This window comes from Xenopus laevis, chromosome 4S (assembly GCF_017654675.1).
Source record: "Xenopus laevis strain J_2021 chromosome 4S, Xenopus_laevis_v10.1, whole genome shotgun sequence".
Lineage (NCBI taxonomy): Eukaryota > Metazoa > Chordata > Amphibia > Anura > Pipidae > Xenopus > Xenopus laevis.
In genome coordinates this window covers 118,233,731-118,253,978 of record NC_054378.1, presented here as the reverse complement: position 1 = coordinate 118,253,978, position 20,248 = coordinate 118,233,731, and the positions used below count along the sequence as shown (strand labels likewise).

The window sequence follows — 20,248 nt, the reverse complement described above, 5'->3', positions numbered from 1 at the left end:
GCACAGAATCTTTGTGCTAACCCTTTTGGCTCTGAGGAGACTTGGAGAATGGTTATCTTGCTGCTTGGGAAGCAGAGGGGTTAAACAAAGACTTTTACTCGCTCGTACATCGGGAAGGACCAGAAAGCAGCGCGTTTTGCTTCACAAAGAGCTCAGTGACTCGCTAGTGGGGGACAAGGGGGAAGCATATAGATGGGCTCTGAGAGATCAGTCACATTGTATTAGTGGGAATAGACTGTCAGGCTTCTCTCTGCTGGAATGAATGGCACATAAAGGAATTCCCATCTTGGTCTTTTGTCCATAATTGTGTGTATCTGTCTGTATCTGTGCCATGAAAGAATTGGGCAGGTTGTATAGATGATAGATGGCAGGCAGGTAGCTATGGCCAGAATAAGCATTTGGCTGATGGAAAGGTACATCGATTAGAAAGAGAGAGATTTAAAGAGATAGAGAGAGAGAGAGAGAGAGAGAGAGAGAGAGATGTTGATGATAGATAGATGATAGAGAAAGATAGAGAGAAAGATGATAGATAGATAGATAGATAGATAGATAGATAGATAGATAGATAGATAGATAGATGGATAATTGGTGTGTATAGTTATTCAGACATGCACACAATATAAGATAAGATATTATCTAAGACAGATTGCTTTTATACCCCATTTTTGGAGAGACAGATAATAAATAATTTATGTATTTCCTAAACATGCACAAATAATTGTGATACAGGAACATGGGCATGTATAATTGGTGTAGAGTGTGTGTATGTGAGAGAGAGAGAGAGAGAGAGAGAGAGAGAGAGAGAGAGAGAGAGAGAGAGAGAGAGAGAGAGATGGGAATTACTATATGCATAAGTGCCTTGGATAAAACATATCTGCCCCATTATGCACATATATAATGCATACATGCATGCTGTATACTGTATATGTGAGAGAGACAGGGAGGGAATACAGCACACATCAGCAGTACAGTAATGCCGTATGACTTATGTTTGAGTTCCTTGAATAACACGTATGTGCCACATCATGCACATGACAGCTCTAACATACAGAGGAAAGGCTAAAGTGATGCTTGGTTTTTCTCTCATTCTACCCCCCTCTCTCTCTCTTTAAATAGACGAGGGATAAGTACTCATCCCAGAAGCAAATGTTGGTAATCGGCGTGAAAAGAAAAACTTGTTACTGAGGGGCTTGGGTTAAGATGCTAATCTGGCAGATAATGGGAGGCTATTGGCCAATAAGCACTGCCTGCAACTATAGGCTTCTTGCCCCTTCTCAGCAGGTAGCCTATTATGGGGAGAATCGGACTAATTCTTAGCAGTCGGTATCCATTATTGTTATTTTTTACGGCTCTTGAGTAATTAGCTGCCTCCCAACCTCAACTGGTGGTGGGGGGGGAGGGTCAACAACTACCAAAGAAAACAGATTCACTGTAAGGCTTACATTCTGTTGTTATTGTTATTGCTACAGGGTGCTGGTTGGGTTGGAAATCTGAATGGGCCAAGGTACATAAACCAGGCATGTCCAACCTGCAGCCCTCCAGAGTTTGACTGCAACTTCAAGCATACCCCCAAACCCCTATCAATACCTATAATAATGTAGACTTCACAACTAAGGGAAGCCTCTGTTTGCATCTGTACCACCCAATGTATAAGTGCTGGTTGCACTACGGCCCGATATATATATATATGTAAATAATACACGGTATCAAGGTTCAGTGAAAGTCTACAAAACAGAGACCTGTGCATAGCGGGCACTAATACATTCTCAATTTGCATGTAAATGATTCAAACCATCATTACACTTGGTTTACAAAAGGAGCAATTATCCTTTTATTGGAGAATAAAGATGTGGCACCAGTTAGTGTTGCATCATTAATCCAAACTGTTCTCTGTTTCCTAATGTATTCATCCCTTTTGCACAGGGCTAAGGCCAAGATGCCCCATCCAGCCTTCCAAAGCATTTAGATGCCCTTCAGTTTTCCCATAGGCTGTGTGTTCTCAGTTTAATAGGGGCTGGCTCCTGAAAAAAACAGGACCAATAATACTGAAGTATGAAGAAGTTTGACTGCTCTTATAGAAACAACCATTAATCAAGGGATAAAATCAGACCCAGTAGCTGCCTGGGGGAAGGGAAGGAATATAAAGTGTTCATCTATCTTTTATATGTTGTCTTAACAAAGTACCACCTATGGTGCTCAGTGGTGCTTAAGCAATGCATATTTGTATTACTAATACCCAAAAGTGGTATTTTGCCACATTAAATGATCATGGCTTCACAAAAGAACTAGGGATTTCCAAAAGTGCAGACTAAGTGAACATTACAGGGGTAACATGGCAATTGTACATGCAACATTAGGGCAATAATGGGTGTGATGCCCACCATGCATGTATCCCTTGCTCCCAGCGCCGATTCGTACCTTAGGGCCGCCTGAGGCGGCTCCTGCAATGCCGCCCCCCCCTCGCCGACTTACCTGTCGGGAGGGGAGGCAGGAACACTAATGCGGAGAGCGCAATTGCGCTCTCTCGCATTCGTAAAGCCGAATTTCCGGTTTAAAAACCGGAAATTCGGCTCTTAAAGGTGCAGGAGCAGCTTTTTGCCGCCCCTGGAAACCGCTCCGGCGTTGCCGCCTGAGGCGAGCATCTCAGCTCGCCTCATTGGCGGCGCGCCCCTGCTTGCTCCTAATTGCCCATCACCATGGGAGCGTGCAAGTGAGCCCTGCTACTATCTGTCAGTGTGCTTCCATTTGCTATGGGTAAGTGCTCTGAATTGTGGCCCTAAGGGCCCCTTAGTATCTCACTAACCCCAAAGCCATGTCATACTTTAGAACTTGTGACATCAGCAATGGAGGGCTGTATCTCTAACAAACCCTATAGCGTGGGGGTCACAGGAAAATGGATATGGGAAAGAAGACACACAACTCTCCTGGTGGTCATGTGACCATAATCTGTTCAATCTGGCCATATGTGTGTATATACTGTAAGGACAGGTCAACCAATCAAATTGGAGAATTGGCTTGGGCGTGGTCATTTTAAGAATCATCATTAGCGCTATGGTTTATATTTTTATATCATAGTAACATCTAATATGAGGTCAAATAGAGAGACATGTTAGACTGGGAGTGGGCGTTATTCTTGGTGATTGACCCAAATAACCCATATATTTACAGGGGAAACCATAAGCTTTTAATAAATAGCAACATGTGCCATGGAACCTGCCTGGAAACCCAGCTTTGTGGACACAGCAACAATAAAACGACCTTATGTTCCACATTGCAGTGCTGCTCTCCAGGGAACATACTGTGATTCGGATATAAATATGTTGGCAGCTATAGCCTCATATATGATAAGATCAGAAATTTCCTGCAGGGAGCTCATGCTATATTCAGGTGAGTCAGGCAGCCTGTAGGTTTAATGAAGGGACAGTAGATTCACGTCCCTTCCCCCAGGGCAACTGTCAATTACAAGAGGATGGAAACCACTGAATGGGTGAAAGGGATCCTGTCATCGGAAAACATGTTTTTTTCAAAACTCATCAGTTAATAGTGCTACTCCAGCAGAATTCTGCACTGAAATCCATTTCTCAAAAGAGCAAACAGATTTTTTTATATTATATTTTGAAATCTGACATGGGGCTAGACATTTTGTAAATTTTCCAGCTGCTCCAAGTCATGTGACTTGTGCCTGCAATTTAGGAGAAAAATGCTTTCTGGCAGGCTGCTGTTTTTCCTTCTCAATGTAACTGAAGGAGTCTCAGTGGGACATGGGTATTTTACTATTGAGTGCTGTTCTTAGATCTACCAGGCAGCTGTTATCTTGTGTTAGGGAGCTGTTATCTGGTTACCTTCCCATTGTTCTTTTGTTTGGCTGCTGGGGGGGGGAAAGGGAGGGGGGTGATATCACTCCAACTTGCAGTACAGCAGTAAAGAGTGATTGAAGTTTATGAGAGCACAAGTCACATGACTTGGGGCAGCTGGGAAATTGACAAAATGTCTAGCCCCATGTCAGATTTCAAAATTGAATATAAAAAAATCTGTTTGCTCTTTTGAGAAATGGATTTCAGTGCAGAATTCTGCTTGAGCAGCACTATTAACTTATTTATTTTGAAAAAAATTGTTTCCCATGACAGTATCCCTTTAATATCTCCAACTGTGTATGATCTTAAAAAGGAATTTACACACATTTCTTATATAGGAAAGGGTATTGGTATTACTTGAAACACTATATTGTATGTAACTAAATAGTTAGCCAAATTCTGTTAAAAACTAAGCTGTCAGTGGTCTCCCATTCCATATGAGACAGACCCCAACCCACACCCCCGTTCCACCTCCAAGAACGTCCCACTAATACTGTTATAAGATGCCTGACCCTGGATTCACCCATAGGGGGAGCAAATACCTGTGGGCACTGATGCTGAGGTTGAGAGAGCTGTCCATGGTGCTGAATCCAAGTCAGTGCTGAAAGGAGACTTTTCGTCAATGGTTTGAATTTGTTTGATGCACAATAGAGTATGATTGTACTTCCCCTTAATGGCAGTATTAACTAACAAATGACCCTTTTAGCATTACCCATAGTTTCCTCAAGTTGCCTGGAATTGCGGTTCTTAACAACAACAGAACGAAGCCTTAATCTAAAAATGGAACATTTACGGAGGGCCATGGGCGCAGAAGCATTAAGGTTATAACAAAATCACAGCCCTTAAACCCACCCCATGTAGTTGTTGATTGTCCTTAACTCTTCCAGTGCTGGATTAAGGATCTGACACAAGGCACAGAGCAAATGTAAGGGAACCCTGTACTTAATGCTCACCTTAAAAGGGTTGTTGACCTTTGAGTTAACTTTTAGTATGATGTAGAGGGGGATATTCTGAGACAAATAGCAATTGGTTTTCATTTTTTTTCATTATTTGTGGTTTTTGAGTTATTTAGCTTTTTATTCAGCAGCTCTCCAGTTTGCAATATCTGCAATCCGGTAGCTGGGGTCCAGTTTACCCTAGCAACCATGTATTTATCTCAATAAGAGACTGGAATATGAATAGGAGAGTTCTGAATAAAAAGATGAGGAATTAAAAGTGGCAATAACAATACATTTTGTAGCCTTACAGAGCATTTGTTTTTTAGATGGGGTCAGTGACCCCCATTTGAAAGCTTGAAAGAGTCAGATGAAGAAGGCAAATAATGCCAAAAATATAAAAAATAAATAATGAAGACCAATTTGAAAGTGGCTTAGAATTAACCATTTTATGACATACTAAAAGTTCACTTAAAGGCGAACCACCCCCTTAAAGCACCCCAAGTGTCACCCACTACCCACCCCTCCTGTAGGCAGCACAAACAGTGAGATGTACTACTGTTTCACAATTGTACAGGGCCTTTGTGCCTGGGGCTTAAATAAGGGCCCTGCAGGCCCCAGATCTTAAGAGAGGACCTTCTGATTAGTCAAATCACTGCTACATCAGAGCAGCCCTGTGGTTGTGAATCACATCACAATTGTATTAACAGTGAATTATAGTGATGGGCCAATTAATTTGCCAGACACATTTCGATGCAAGTGAATTAATTCATGAAATTACGGCGACAATTGGCCAGCAAAAAAAATAAATTTGACGGGTTGAAAAATTGATGCCATCAAAATTATTATGACACCCATTGACTTCAAAGCAGTTCGCCCATCACTAGTGAATTATATATCTCTGTTCTGGTGACTAGTTGCGGTCTAATAACATAGGGACCTGAATGTGACAACCAGAGTGTGTTATTCACTCTCGATATGTCATTGGGGAGAGCCCCAGAAGTTATTTTGCAGGAGGGGCCTCAAAACTCAAAACAAGATGTTTAAGAGGAGTGTTTGCTACAGATGTATAGTATGCTCTTAGTCGATCTTTCTTTTTCCCCATCATTCTGTAATATTTCTTTGCTCCAAAATATGTCTGCTAGCTGCTAATGTCATTTGAAGATGTTGAACCTGCAAAAGCTGTCATTGAACTGCATTGATAGTGCTTGGATATTTGAGGAATGCTGGAAGTTGTAGTTCAAAAATACCCAAACTGGGCTGATTCCTAACCCAGTAATATAGTAAGAGGAAACAACCTGTTTGCTATATCTGCTGACTGTATATTTGCTGCTCCCGGCACTTGGCCAGTTGTTGTGTGTGGCCACTGTCCTTGCTGAATCATTAGGCAGTGCTCCCATTACATCTCATTAAGTGTTTGGGTATTAACAGCACCGCTTCACGGCAGGAGTCCCATTACTATGAGATAATTACCCCCTACGGACACATATAATCACCAGGGGGCATTTATCTGATGGTAAAATAATTTCTGCCGCCACCATCTGCCCGTTTGGGTTCTAATTGTATCATAAGTGTCTTTATACTAATGTGTTAACTGTGTGATTTCCAGGGAGCTCTGTGCCAGGCATCAGCTTCAAACACAGCGTAAGTGTTAGTGAGGGCTGGATTTACTACTGGGAATGTTATAACTATTATTTATCTATAGAGCTCCGGGGTATGATATAGCGCAGTACAGGGAAAGGGAGGGTGAGAACAAATGACGACAATACAAATTTACACAAGATACAGACCCAGCTTGTCTAATATTACAGTCCACAGCTACAACAGCGTGCGCTGCTGCATAACTACAAGTCCCAGCATCCTCCACCAGACACTAGTGGAGGTGCCTGGTGAGACAAGTCATGATCAGTCAATAAGATATTTGCTTTCATTATTATACCTGGACTAGACTAGTAACTGCTAGTAACTGCTTACTGCTACTTGGCTGTGTGGGTTGCTGACTGAAGCACTGTGCTTAAAATAATGGAAGCATAACTGGTTCTTATTGCTTTTTTGTAGGGTGCACACTAACACACTGCTTTTATTCTGTAGGGTGCACATTAACACCCTGCTCTGTATTCTGTAGGGTGCACACTAACACGCTGCTCATTATTCTGTAGGGACTAACACGCTGCTCATTATTGTGTAGGGCACGCACTAACACACTGCTCTTTATTCTGTAGGGTGTACACTAACACCCTGCTCTTTATTCTGTAGGGTGTACACTAACACCCTGCTCTTTATTCTGTAGTGTGCACACTAAGACACCACTCTTTATTCTGTAGGACGCACAGTAACACACTGTTCATTATTCTTTAAGATGAACACCAACACACTGCTCTTTATTCTGTATTGTGTACACTAACACACTGCTCTTTATTCTCTAGGGTGTACACTAACACCCTGCTCATTATTCTGTAGTGTGCACACTAAGACACCACTCTTTATTCTGTAGGACGCACAGTAACACACTGTTCATTATTCTTAAAGATGAACACCAACACACTGCTCTTTATTCTGTAGGGTGTACACTAACACACTGCTCTTTATTCTGTAGGGTGTACACTAACACGCTGCTCTTTATTCTGTAGGGTGTACACTAACACACTGCTCTTTATTCTGTAGGGTGTACACTAACACACTGCTCTTTATTCTGTAGGGTGTACACTAACACACTGCTCTTTATTCTGTAGGGTGTACACTAACACACTGCTCTTTATTCTGTAGGGTGTACACTAACACACTGCTCTTTATTCTCTAGGGTGTACACTAACACCCTGCTCATTATTCTGTAGTGTGCACACTAAGACACCACTCTTTATTCTGTAGGACGCACAGTAACACACTGTTCATTATTCTGTAAGGTGAACACCAACACACTGCTCTTTATTCTGTAAGGCGTACACTAACACACTGCCTTTCACACATATCTTTTACTTTACTGCTCTCAGAGTGAGCTTTCCATTCTGGGGTGTTTTCTAAGGGTGGGACTTCCTATGAAGCACAGAATGTCATCTGCACACTTCTTGCACTGGCAGGCAACCCCCTATGTGTCAGAGTTTATAGCTTATGTTAAAGCCGCACCCCTCCGTTGGCTCACTAAAGAGCAGAAAGCACACTTGGCATGAACAGTGGTAGATTCATGGTGAGCTTAGCCTACAGCTCACAACTAAGGGGTAGTTTTAGGTCAGAAATCGCCATTAGTTCACAACTGTCAGAATCACTTTAAACGGCTGGCAGTCAAGAAAACGTTTCTCTTGCTCTTCATTACACCCAGACTGCCATAGACTGCAGCTCCAACACAGCCTGAGGATTACAGATTGCACTTAGCTTTTACCTTTCCAGCCTATATAGTTCTTCGGTATCACATCTGAGCATTTTGTTTGCATTATTTTTAATAATATGTAGTAGATGTGATGGGTGTCTGACAATGACAAACATAGCATGTCTCTAGCTCCGGAGTGCCCATGCTTTCGTAACTCGGGGTCTACTTTTAGCGATGTTGTCCCATTATGATCTACATCCATAAAAGCATTGTTAGCATTCTGTTCCATGGAAATTATTACTTAAATATTATAATGATTTATAATAGAATTTAAATTCATATATTTTTTTAAAAAAAATTCTTGTGTAGCTTTAACAGAATAAATATCTGAATAAAAAGAATGAAACAGGAGGGTGATTTAGACAAGCTGTTTGTTGACAGTGTCTTGAGATCAACTGATCACCAGCTAAACGTCTACTGGTAGATCCCATCTACCTTTTGGACACCCCTGCTCTAGTTCCACTGAGAATTGGATACTTTGGTCTGGGAGCTGAGTGGACAGTCAGTGGGTCTCCCCGTGATTAATAACTATGGACCTTCCATCTAAGAGGTCAGTGCTCTCATAGTCAATGTCAGTGTCACCCTTTCTCACTCTTCTACAGATCTTAATCTTTTTTAACTTTGATATCCTTTTTCTTCTCTGCTGCTTCCCTCCTTACCACCCCCACTTTGATTCATTTCTGAATTCTCCTGAAATCCCTACTGCTCTCACAGTGATTTATCTTCCCCTCCTATAAATGTGTAATAGCTGCTCATAAATTAGTCAACTTCCTGGTCAAAATTTCATCTCCTGGTTGGTCGCCTGTCAAATGCAATCAGCTTTTGCTTCAGAGCGTCTCGGCTTTACCTCCACCTGCAGCTCTCAGAGTTGTGCATATTGTGTTATGTAAATCCCTCTAGTGGTGCCTTCTTACCCCCTGCCTCACTGCCTATCTCACGCCTGCACATCTGCCTTATTTGTACCACTGACTCATCTCTGGATGGGCCACTGGGGGTGAAGTTCTCTCATTTCTAATGAGCATGGACCAGGTCCGGACTGAGAATTTAAACAGGCCCTGGCATTTCAGGTACACAGAGGCCCAATCAGCCCACATAGAGGCCCAAATAGCCCCCAACAGCCCACTAAATACTGACTTTCTATGGCACCTTATAGCAGCCCCTCTGGCATTTGCCAGAACCCACAGATTGCCAGTCCGGGCTTGGCATGGACCATGGTCAGATAGACCCTGCATAAAATTATTTTTATCTCTGTATTTAAAAGAAAAAAGCAGTAAAAAGATATCTATGTGCAGAGAGGCCTGTAGAAGGAGACAAACATTTTGGAATGCTCCAGTCCTCACTGTGAGTCCCCATAATGAGCTTTGTAGGCAGTTGCTCTCCAACCTCTTGGATGTTGCTCCCATTGGCCTCAAAGTAGGGGCTTCTTTTTTTAATTTCTGGCTTAGAGCTTGCATAAAAACCATAGGGCAGATTTACTAAAGGGTGAAGTGGCTAACGCTAGCCACAATTCTCTAGTGTTAACACCCACAGGGACATTGCCAATTTACTAATGGACGCAGGTGCCAATTCTCTAGCGAAAGAGACTGGTGCTAGCGGTCATTCGCACTCTATTGCCAGGCGACTTTTCACTCTGGCGACCGGTCGTTACTCTGCAAATTCACCAGAGTTGCCTTCGCCACCTCAGACCAGGCAAAGTGCATTAAAGTAGTTAGATCTTCCTCAATCTGTCACTTATTTTAAGCTGAAAATGCATCAAAGTCCAAATATAACACTGGCGTCTTTTCCTTTTCTCAGCCTGATTGCCTGCAAAAGACCCAACTCAAACATTTTTTGGGTAACCTGTTTTCACACACACACATTTGCAAACATATGGAACATTTTACATTTTACAGTGGGCACATGTGTAGGGCATTAGAATAACTCTATTAAATTTATTAAGGTTCCCTGGACATGTTTTTTTAAAAAGTGTAATTTTTAAGTATATGCACCAACATTTAACATAAAGACGTCCATACAACTTAAAATTTCCCGCCCTATGCAAATTGACCCTAGAGAAGTTTGCTAGGCAGAAATGAACGCTAGCGCATCTTCACTATCAAATGCTCGCACTGCCTAAGTAACGCTAGTGAAAAGTCGCCAGCGTTCGGCACCCATGACGAAACTCTGCATTTTAGTAAATTTGTGTAGTCTGATCGCATTTGCGCCTGGCAAAGTGATGAGATGGGTGCAAAGCGGTTGCTGGTGACAATTCACCCTATAGTGAACCTGCCCCCATGTGTCTTGCCTCCAGTAGGCTGCCAGTCCATATAGGGGCTAACATTGCCAATTATAGCCCTTATTTGGCACCTCATCTTGTCTTGCTTGAGTTCCTTTTCAACACTTTTTAGATTTGAATGTGGCTTACTGGTACAAATGTTTGGGGACCCCTATAGTAGGGAAACAAGGAAACCTGACTGTGCTCTATAGATTCAACTGTGTGGTGGTCAGAACCTCTCATGTAGCTGCTATTCCTGCCTCCTGCCCTTCCTCTGCCCACCAGCTTACATATTCCCAGCTCCATGGAGTTACTTTGGTCTTCTACATACAGGCATGTCAACTCACCCACATTTTTCTGGAGTCATCCACATGTAACACCCTCCCACCCTGTCTCCAACTGTAACGGCCCAGTCACCCATTGTTTTTGGTAGAACGGGCATGGCTAAGATACACCTGGATCTGAAAAGATCTGGCATGGCATATCAGTACAGTATAAGAGTGGACTAGTATTAGTTTTCAGCCTGCCATATAGCAGAAATACAACTTTGTAAGTATGTATAGTATAGCCGACTGGTTCAAGAGGATAGGGTTATAACCGTGTCGTAGTGTTTTTAGTAAAGCAAGATGGTTATTGTCGATTTGGGTAGGAGAATGGTCTATCAAATTTAAAAAAAAAACACAATTCTTGCCAATGGAACCAACTTATTTTTCAAGGTTCTGAAGAAGTGTGTATAGTGAATCAACATGGAGTTATAAATCTTCCCATGATGAGCAAAAATTCTGAATAATCATGACAAAGCTGATGTCTTAGGGGCCGATTCACTAAGCTCGAGTGAAGGATTCGAATGAAAAATACTTCGAATTTCGAAGTATTTTTTGGGTACTTCGACCATCGAATTGGTTAAATTCATTCGAATTCGAACGATTCGAACGATTCGAAGTAAAAATCGTTCGACTATTCGACCATTCGATAGTCGAAGTACTTTCCCTTTAAAAAAAACTTCGACCCCCTACTTCGGCAGATAAAACCTACCGAAGTCAATGTTAGCCTATGGGGAAGGTCCCCATAGGCTTGCTAAACTTTTTTTGATCGAAGGATTTTCCTTCGATCGTTGGATTAAAATCCTTCGAATCGTTCGATTCGAAGGATTTAATCGTTCGATCGAACGAAAAATCCTTCGATCGATCGAACGAACGTTTAGCGCTAAATCCTTCGACTTCGATATTCGAAGTCGAAGGATTTCAATTCGAGGGTCGAATTTCGAAGTATTTTTAACTTCGAAATTCGACCCTTAGTGAATCTGCCCCTTAATGTCAGGTCATTTGCATTTTGGAACTGTGAGTAGCGACAGGGAAAGGGACACTTCTTGTTCTTCACTGGTGCCACTGATTCATTGACCTCTTGTACTGACCCCTATGTTTTATTAATTGAATTGCCTATGTTACTGATTGATCAGTAACGATTGACCATTTCACCTACATAAATGAGTGTCGGTACATGAAACATGCATGGGGGTCCATATGTGCTCATAATTGCATGCCATAACAATGTTCTTGTTTCTGGGCTGTAGATGTTTTCTTTTTATTGTTCCTATTGTTTTGGTGGCTTGGGTATGGCAAGATAAAGTGCCTTGTCCTGTTTTGAGAAGTCATCACACAATTGCCAACTTCAGAGTATAGTTTATTTATCATTGTACCATGGTAACCGCACCTTCACTCTGCAAGGAGTTGTTTTTGTGTTTGGGTTTGTCCCTACACCAGTGTATTAATAACAGGGCAGGCCCTGCCAGCTATGAAGTACGGGGTCTTCATGATTTCTGATGGCGACTTTGACCATATATTGAATACAGTTGTCTATACATATGCATGTTATTCAAAACAATAGCCTCCACAGTCAACCTAATTGTAGTGCTTACCATTTTAAGACAATTGCATGCTGCAGGATATATGAGCCAGTAGCAGGACATATATGGCACCTCAATGAGATGCCATTATCATCAGATAATTATTACTTTAATAATATCATAACAAAGCACAAAGGGTAATATTTAGCCTCATGCCTGTATTGTAACTGTGCTTAAAGGGATACTGTCATGGGAAAATCATTTTTTTTTTCAAAATGAATCAGTTAATAGTGCTGCTCCAGCAGAATTCTGCACTGAAATCCATTTCTCAAAAGAGCAAACAGATTTTTTTATATTCAATTTTGAAATCTGACATGGTGCTAGACATATTGTCAATTTCCCAGCTGCCCCAAGTCATGTGACTTGTGCTCTAATAAACTTCAATTACTCTTTACTGCTGTACTGCAAGTTGGAGTGATATCACCACCCTCCCTTCCCCCCCAGCAGCCAAACAAAAGAACAATGGGAAGGTAACCAGATAACAGCTCCCTAACACAAGATAACAGCTGCCTGGTAGATCTAAGAACAGCACTCAATAGTAAAAACCCATGTCCCACTGAGACACATTCAGTTACATTGAGAAGGAAAAACAGCAGCCTGCCAGAACAGAAAGCATTTCTCTCCTAAAGTGCAGGCACAAGTCACATGACCAGGGGCAGCTGGGAAATTGACAATATGTCTAGCCCCATGTCAGATTTCAAAATTGAATATAAAAAAATCTGTTTGCTCTTTTGAGAAATGGATTTCAGTGCAGAAGTCTGCTGGAGTAGCACTATTAACTGATGCGTTCTGAAAAAAAAAAACATGTTTTCTGATGACAGGATCCCTTTAAACCAACAAAATAAGGAGTTAATCCCAGTTTATATAGCAGCATCTGTGCACTGCCCAGATTTTCTATACAATCTGTTTCCTTCCATTAAATTTGCTGCAGGATTATATAAACCTTTACTGCGGTGGGATCAAATCGCTGCACTAATTAAAAAAAAGGCAGAGAACAAGATGCACAGAGGAATGAGATATAACTTGTCTCTGCCAAATAGATCGGCCCTGTGACATAAAAAATTAAAAGTAATAAGACTTTAAGTTGCAGGGAACACCTGAATCCGTAGAATGTCTAGGGAACCTGTCAGGGATTGTCAGTTCTGTTGAATAGCCTATATCTGGTGAGCTCTTTAACACTTTCTGCTCTTTTCCTATATCCTGCCATTGTGTTCAGAACACTACCAGCTATAGGGACCTGTACAATTTTTACCTTCTTTTCGGGCAGAGGTATTTTCAATAGAGTTTATTGACAACCCTTGACTTCAGTCTTGTTTATTACCTGCCAAGCCCCAGCTGGCAGCAGTAGAAAAGCAATTAACTCAGTTCTGCCCCCTTCAGATTCTTATTTTGTATTTCAGGATGGGGCTAGAGAAATAGCTTTGTTGAGATCATGAGAGATTGAGTTCAGTGATAACTGGCGATCCACCGGTTGTTGATCTAGTCATTTATGACCCGGCCCAACCAGCAGATCTTTATGCATATGGCCATATTAAAGCTGCCCATACATGAATAGATCCACTCATATGGTGATCTTTGCCTGAGTTGTCCACTCAAACTGTTGTCCAATTTGGACTGCTCCATTGATTAATTTCTGGGGTCAACAACTAGACTGCATGATTCTATAGACCACGTCTACTGCTTCATGTGGTCCTTAGCCTTTCTGATAAATATTTAAATAAGTTCAGATCAGATTGGGAAGGATTTCATGTTGACCCTATACACAAGCCAGCAGACTGCATCATATGGATGATCTGGAGGTCCTTACATTCTAAAGAAGACTATCCGAATCCCAAGATAATGCTGATAATGATGTTATCTCCTTTTATTTTACTGTTCCTTCTTGGGGACACTAACAAGAATCCTCAGATTAACACAATGTGTCCAAATGAATGGATAACTCAGGATCCATCTGTTGATGAGGCCATTGTGGGTGGTTGGGAATGACAGCTACTGAATTTGTACGTGTCCATCAGCTTGCGTGTTTGCTGCATGATCAGGGCTGGAGATAACACCCAAGTGTCTGATTAAATGAGCTGTTGTGTCTGTCTTTACACCAAAGCTGATGTACATTGCTATTATAATCATACAAGGTGTCTTTACACTTATAATGTAAAGCCATGTACGCTCACTGACAGCTGGGAAAGCTTCTCTCTTATAACACTTTACACCCTGTCATGATAGAATGAGGGACTTTAATTGGCAGTGGGTCTGCTTATAGCTTGACATCCACTTCCAGAATCCAACGCTAATGAGTGCTGCCTTACTTTTATTCACTAGTGGTTGTAGCTTAATCAACTCAAGCTGTCATTTCACGGGCTGATATTGACCAAGGCACAGGGTCAGGGTCAGGAAGGCTAGGAAACCCCAATGGGTAAAAATCACAATGGACTAAAGATGAGGTCCTCTCCTGACAGATCTGTACAGGGTTCCTACATGATCTGATTGTTGGACTGGAAACCAAACGATCAGACTGCCATTCAGCCTAGCAAACCAGGCAGAGATTTAATCATCTGCCCATGAACAGCCAACTGCAGTTATCGGATAATACACCAATCAGAAACGTAGCGTGCCCAACAGGTATCTCCTGACCAGCTGCCAGTGCTTTTGAAGCAAATGAGCGATGGAAAGGAAGAAATATTACAAGTTGATTAGTGAATTCACCCGGTTCTTTGGTCTAATAGCAGTGTGAGTGAGAGGCTGGAAACTGAAAGTGGCAGGTGTTAATGTAGCATGTAAAAATGCTGAAATTGGCCATTTTTCAGCTCCCGCCATTAAATGAGTTACATACGCTCTCATATACCAGGCTCGCTGTCGCACTCACAGTAAATAACAGGAATACAAATAATATATATCATGGGTTTTTAACCTGCATCTCCTGCCCCCGGCTTAACAATTGGCACTCTCAGAGACATCTACTAACCCCATGGTATTAGAGTCTTCTTAGGCCTCCCGATGAGTATATCATATAGCGACCTAGGGAAACTTGTGGGGAGAGTAGCATGTTAACATGCCAAAGTGCTCCTTACTGCTAGATTTCGGTTGAGCAGGTGGCGGCAGGGCCCTATGCAAGGGACAATAGGCTACCAACTTGGTCTGGATGGGCAAAACTGGAAGTTTTTATCTGCCCTCCATACAGGGCCGGATCTACACAGTCATCTGTCGCCCCCATCCCCTCCCTCAGATTTTCATCATCAGGACCGGAGCTTTGGGGATTGAAAAAAAAACTATTTTATCTCCTGTTTTATCTCCTGTGCATCCCCAGTGTTTCTGAACCAATGTGGGTGTGGTTGGGCAGCATGCCGTCCCCTAAAATCCTGTCACCCTGGGCCTTGGTGACCTCTCCACAAATCCGGACCTGCCTCCATAAATGATAATTTAAGGTCTCAAAAATACCTGGAGGGGTTAGCTGAGCAGCACCATAGCCCCTTTAAAAGTGGGCAAATATAGACACAGCAAAACAAGTTTCCTCCAACACTCCATAAACATACAGGAGGTCAAAAGGCTCCTAGTCAAATTGACCCTACTATGTGGTTTAGGCTGTAAATTCTAGTCCAGTTTGTGGCCTACTAACTGCAACTGCCAGAATCCCACCGATAGCTGAAGGGGAAAAGAGTATGTGCGACATCTGATATCACAGATGGAACCATAGCAGCATGAGTTACATTATCTCTCTGTACATAAAACTTGATTAATCAAACTGCAAAGTCAAAGTCAAGACTGGGCAATGGACATACTGTAGGAAAACCAAAAGCCGCAGGTTTCCAAGGACATGATTAGTTAAAATATTCTGCACTCAGAATCTTACTTTCTAGTGTCAATATCAGATGCCTTCCTTATTTAATTTGCTCTGAAACGCCTTTAGAATTTAATTTGTGTGCTTATTAAGAGGGGATTGGAGGAATCCCTGTCTGCTAATCACTTATAGCCAGGCAAACGCTATTTTTAAAACCAATTTTGCATTTTTATGAGCGGAGCTGAGGCTAATATTGAACTGATCTCTTTATATGCGCCTGATCTTGGTGGGTTTTTTTAACATTATTTATTGTGAGATTAAATGAAGCAAATGTTGGCGCTTCCCTAAAAAAAAGTCTTTTGGATAACGCTCACAGTCAACATATAATCAGTGGTTGGTGTCTCTGACCGACTGTATATTCATGAAAAACAGAAATTATTATTTAACTGTGGCAGCGGAATCAGTTCCAACTCTGGTCTAAAAAACGGCAGCAAATAAGGTTCATTTGTTATAATGGTTATCACTTTTGCCTTGTATAGCTGGAGTCCTGAGCCTGAGGCCCCCAGAGCAATGAATGCATAGTTTGATCTTTTCCCAGTGTCTGAGTGGGTTTCCTACTACACCCCAAAAGCATTAGGCGGGTTAATTGGCTCCAGATGAACAACAGACCGTGGTGAATGTGATCTGGATCTCAGGTTAGTGATGCCCAACAGGCTGCCCTTCAGTGCTCAGCTGCAGCCCCCAGGCTAGTTGCACAGCATTAAAATTGTCTATGTAACTTTCATTAAAATATATTGTTCTGCGTTATCACCAAACTAAATCTAATCTGTTTTGAGGTCCTTGTTGTGATTCCCCAAAATCTCTAATGTTGTCCATCACTGCCTTAGATTGTAAGCCCCCCTGGGGCAGGGACAGAAGGGAATAATGTCTGGAAAGCATTGTGCAATATGTCAGTGCTATGTAGAAATAAAGTATAATATTCTCTCTATTGTTCCATCTATCCAGATATAAGATGATGACAATGATGATGATAATAATAATACACTAAATTCTAATATTGATCTCATAATAATATGAATACTAATTGACATACATTATTATTCTTTATTTAAAAAGATGACATATTACACAGAGACCACAACCTCCTGGAAGGCTTTTGACCACACTTTCATTATGCCCAACCCAAGGCATTGTTATTCTTTGACAAAGCCCAATAACACTACAATCTCCAACCCATGTTGTTACATTTTTGTAAGATCCCCGTTATAAATTAATGTAAAGCACCGTTTAATTTGCTGGCACTATATATATATATATATATATATATATATATATATATATATATATATATATATATACACAAAAGGCATGAATATCTTGTAAATTATAGCCTTATAAATGGTGAGTACTGATGTCATCAGTTATAAACGGTGAGTAGTGATGTCATTTCTGTCACATGACTCACTGAAACTTGTGTATTATAATAAATAAAGTACCCCCAGTTGTAAAATATGAGGATATTATAGGTTACCTCGGAGTTCCATGACCTGTATAAAAACACTCAGCCTTCGGAAACTCCTCTGTAACTTATAATATCTTTATAATTTACAAGAGGGGGTACTTTATTCACTAAATATATATATGACGATGAATCGTGCCCCGGCTTCACCCCAACACAGTATTGAATCAGGAACAATCTAGACAGTCTGGCTGGGCTGTTAGCGGCATTTTACAGAAATTGTAAGAGCTTTTGGAATGCTCCCATAAATCCCCTGACCCCTCTAGTGCTCCATCTGTAGTTATTTTCCAGCAAATGAGTCCGCCATTCTCTAACAAGATGACTTTGGAGAGAAGGGGTTAAACAACCCACACACTGTCATGTTGACTGCAGTACTCTAATTAAAACATAAACATGTGATTTGTTCTAGCCAAGTGAGCCTTCCACCATTTTTCTAATATTTTGCCCACCAGAGGGTGATTTCTATTAACTGCAGATGAGGTTACCATTATAAATAAGCCATGGCAGTGCCCCCTCTGCAAATGAGCCCACTAACATTTATAGGAAAATGAAGTACAAACTACTCATAAGCACAGTATTGCTAACATCAGTGCATAATTGCACCAGTGAATTTGCCAGTAGCAACCCACCAGAAGTTACAGCAGGGATCCCCAACTTTTTTTTACCCGTGAGTCACATTCAAATGTAAAATGAGTTGGGGAACAACACGTGCATGAGAAACATTCATTTGGGTGCCAAATAAAGGCTGTGATTGGCAACCTCTTTGTGGACTGGCAGCCTACAGGAGATGCTATTTGGCAGTGCACCTGGCTTTTATGGAACCAAAACTTGCCTCCAAGTCAGGAATTCAAAAATAAGCACCTGCTTTGAGACCACTGGGAGCAACATCCAAGGGATTGGTGAACGTGTTGCTTGCGAGCCACTGGTTGGGGATCCTTGAGTTAGAGTATGAAAAGAAAGACCTGAATGGTTGCTATGGTTAACTGCACTGGTGCAAATTAGAACCTGTATTCGTAAATCAGTCCCATAGACATTGCCCCAAAAAAGAAATATAAAGGTTTAGCCCTGTTTAGTAAATGCAGCCCTAAAAGTGTTACGTGAGTAGTAGAACTACATCCGCAAAGATCGTCAGTGGCCTCTGAGGGCTTTGTAAGGAATATTAATATGTGAATACGCAAACAGCTCTTGATCTTGGACTTCATAGGAACGAGGGCCTCCGCTTCTGTAGGATTTAATTTTGTCTACATAAAAGGCAGTCGGTGCATAAAGCTAGCGAGTGAAGAATGGACTGTGAAGCTCAGAGTTTGCTCTGCAAGGAATAGACAGAGGGAGCGGGAGCAGACAGTGCCCTTGCGAAGAACGAGGGAGGACAGATGGAGCAGCAGAGCGATTCCTATAGACACTGAAGCCTATTGAAGTTTCTCACGAGCAAGGAATACCCCCCTTTTACTCGGGCAAAGTCACTAAAAAGTCACTGAGAGATTTCAATACATTATAGATGGGAATGAGACAGAATATTAACCCTTCACTTCAGGGAGACACCCATCATAATTACCCTCATGGAGCTGATTCATATTTCAGTAATACCACTGCAAACACAACCATGTTCAGTTGCTGTGCCAGACAAGTGGCAACATTACAACCCTACAAGTAGATTATATTGTTTGTATCCTTGTAGTATCATTGCATATGGTGCACATACAACATTTTCTCAATTATGGCCAAGAGTATAGGCATTTCAGACAGAGAGATTATTACAAGTCTTGACATTGGAGAGAATGGGACATCAGGAACATACAGTAACTAGATGTCCATGGATCCTTCTGCAAGGCTTGGACCACTCTGTCTACAACAGAAAACCTGCTGTGTCAATAATACCAACCAAAAAAAGGATTTTATGGCTACCAAACTCAGGATCAAGCAAGATACAATCCACCTATATCTCTGGCATGGACACTCAAAGCTGAACCTTGGTACTTATTGGTGGCTTAGTTCATGCTACCAGCAAGCTACAGTCTATTCAGAATGGGTGCCACTGATTCCCAACAAACATCAACAATTACTAGACACATTGGGAAATTACAATGCCATAGAAGAAATTAAGTCCCAGCACAGTTGGGATCTGGGGCTCTCGGGTTTCTAGGCTGATAAATGTCAACAGGGATCTAAGATTATTAACCTTGGAGGGGTTGTCCCCTTAGATAACCTCTCCCATCCTTTTGCACCAAGAAACACTCACCTTCAACTCTTTAAGAGGCACTAACAAAGGAGACACAAATATGGTAGGAATATCTGCCCACCTCATCCCTAAAGTGCCTTTGTCTGCCATTTAGGAAATGACATTCGGTAATAGAGCAAGTGTTAGAAAGCCAATCCACTCCCTTCAGAGCAGTAATTTTTAATCATTTGGAATAGAACAAGAGTGGAAAGAGCTTATGTAATGTCAGAATGTATTAACATTCCATTCTCTTTCCTGGCTGCATCTCCCCAATGACCTTGCTATGGTAGAGAAAGAGGAAAGGATGACTTTATGGCAAACATAGCCCTCACATTGGCTTTAATATACAGCTCTGCTTGATTCAAGCTCTTGTTCAGAGCTACTTTTAGGGTGGGGCAAAAACAGCCTTGGGGCCCCAGCATC

General features: G+C 41.6%; 1 protein-coding gene across 1 annotated transcript in view; it reads left to right on the top strand.

The window, feature by feature from the left end:
• The window catches only part of LOC108715046 (copine-9), a 216,969-nt gene that overhangs the window by 1,959 nt on the left and 194,762 nt on the right, over window positions 1-20,248 (top strand). The window lies entirely within an intron of this gene.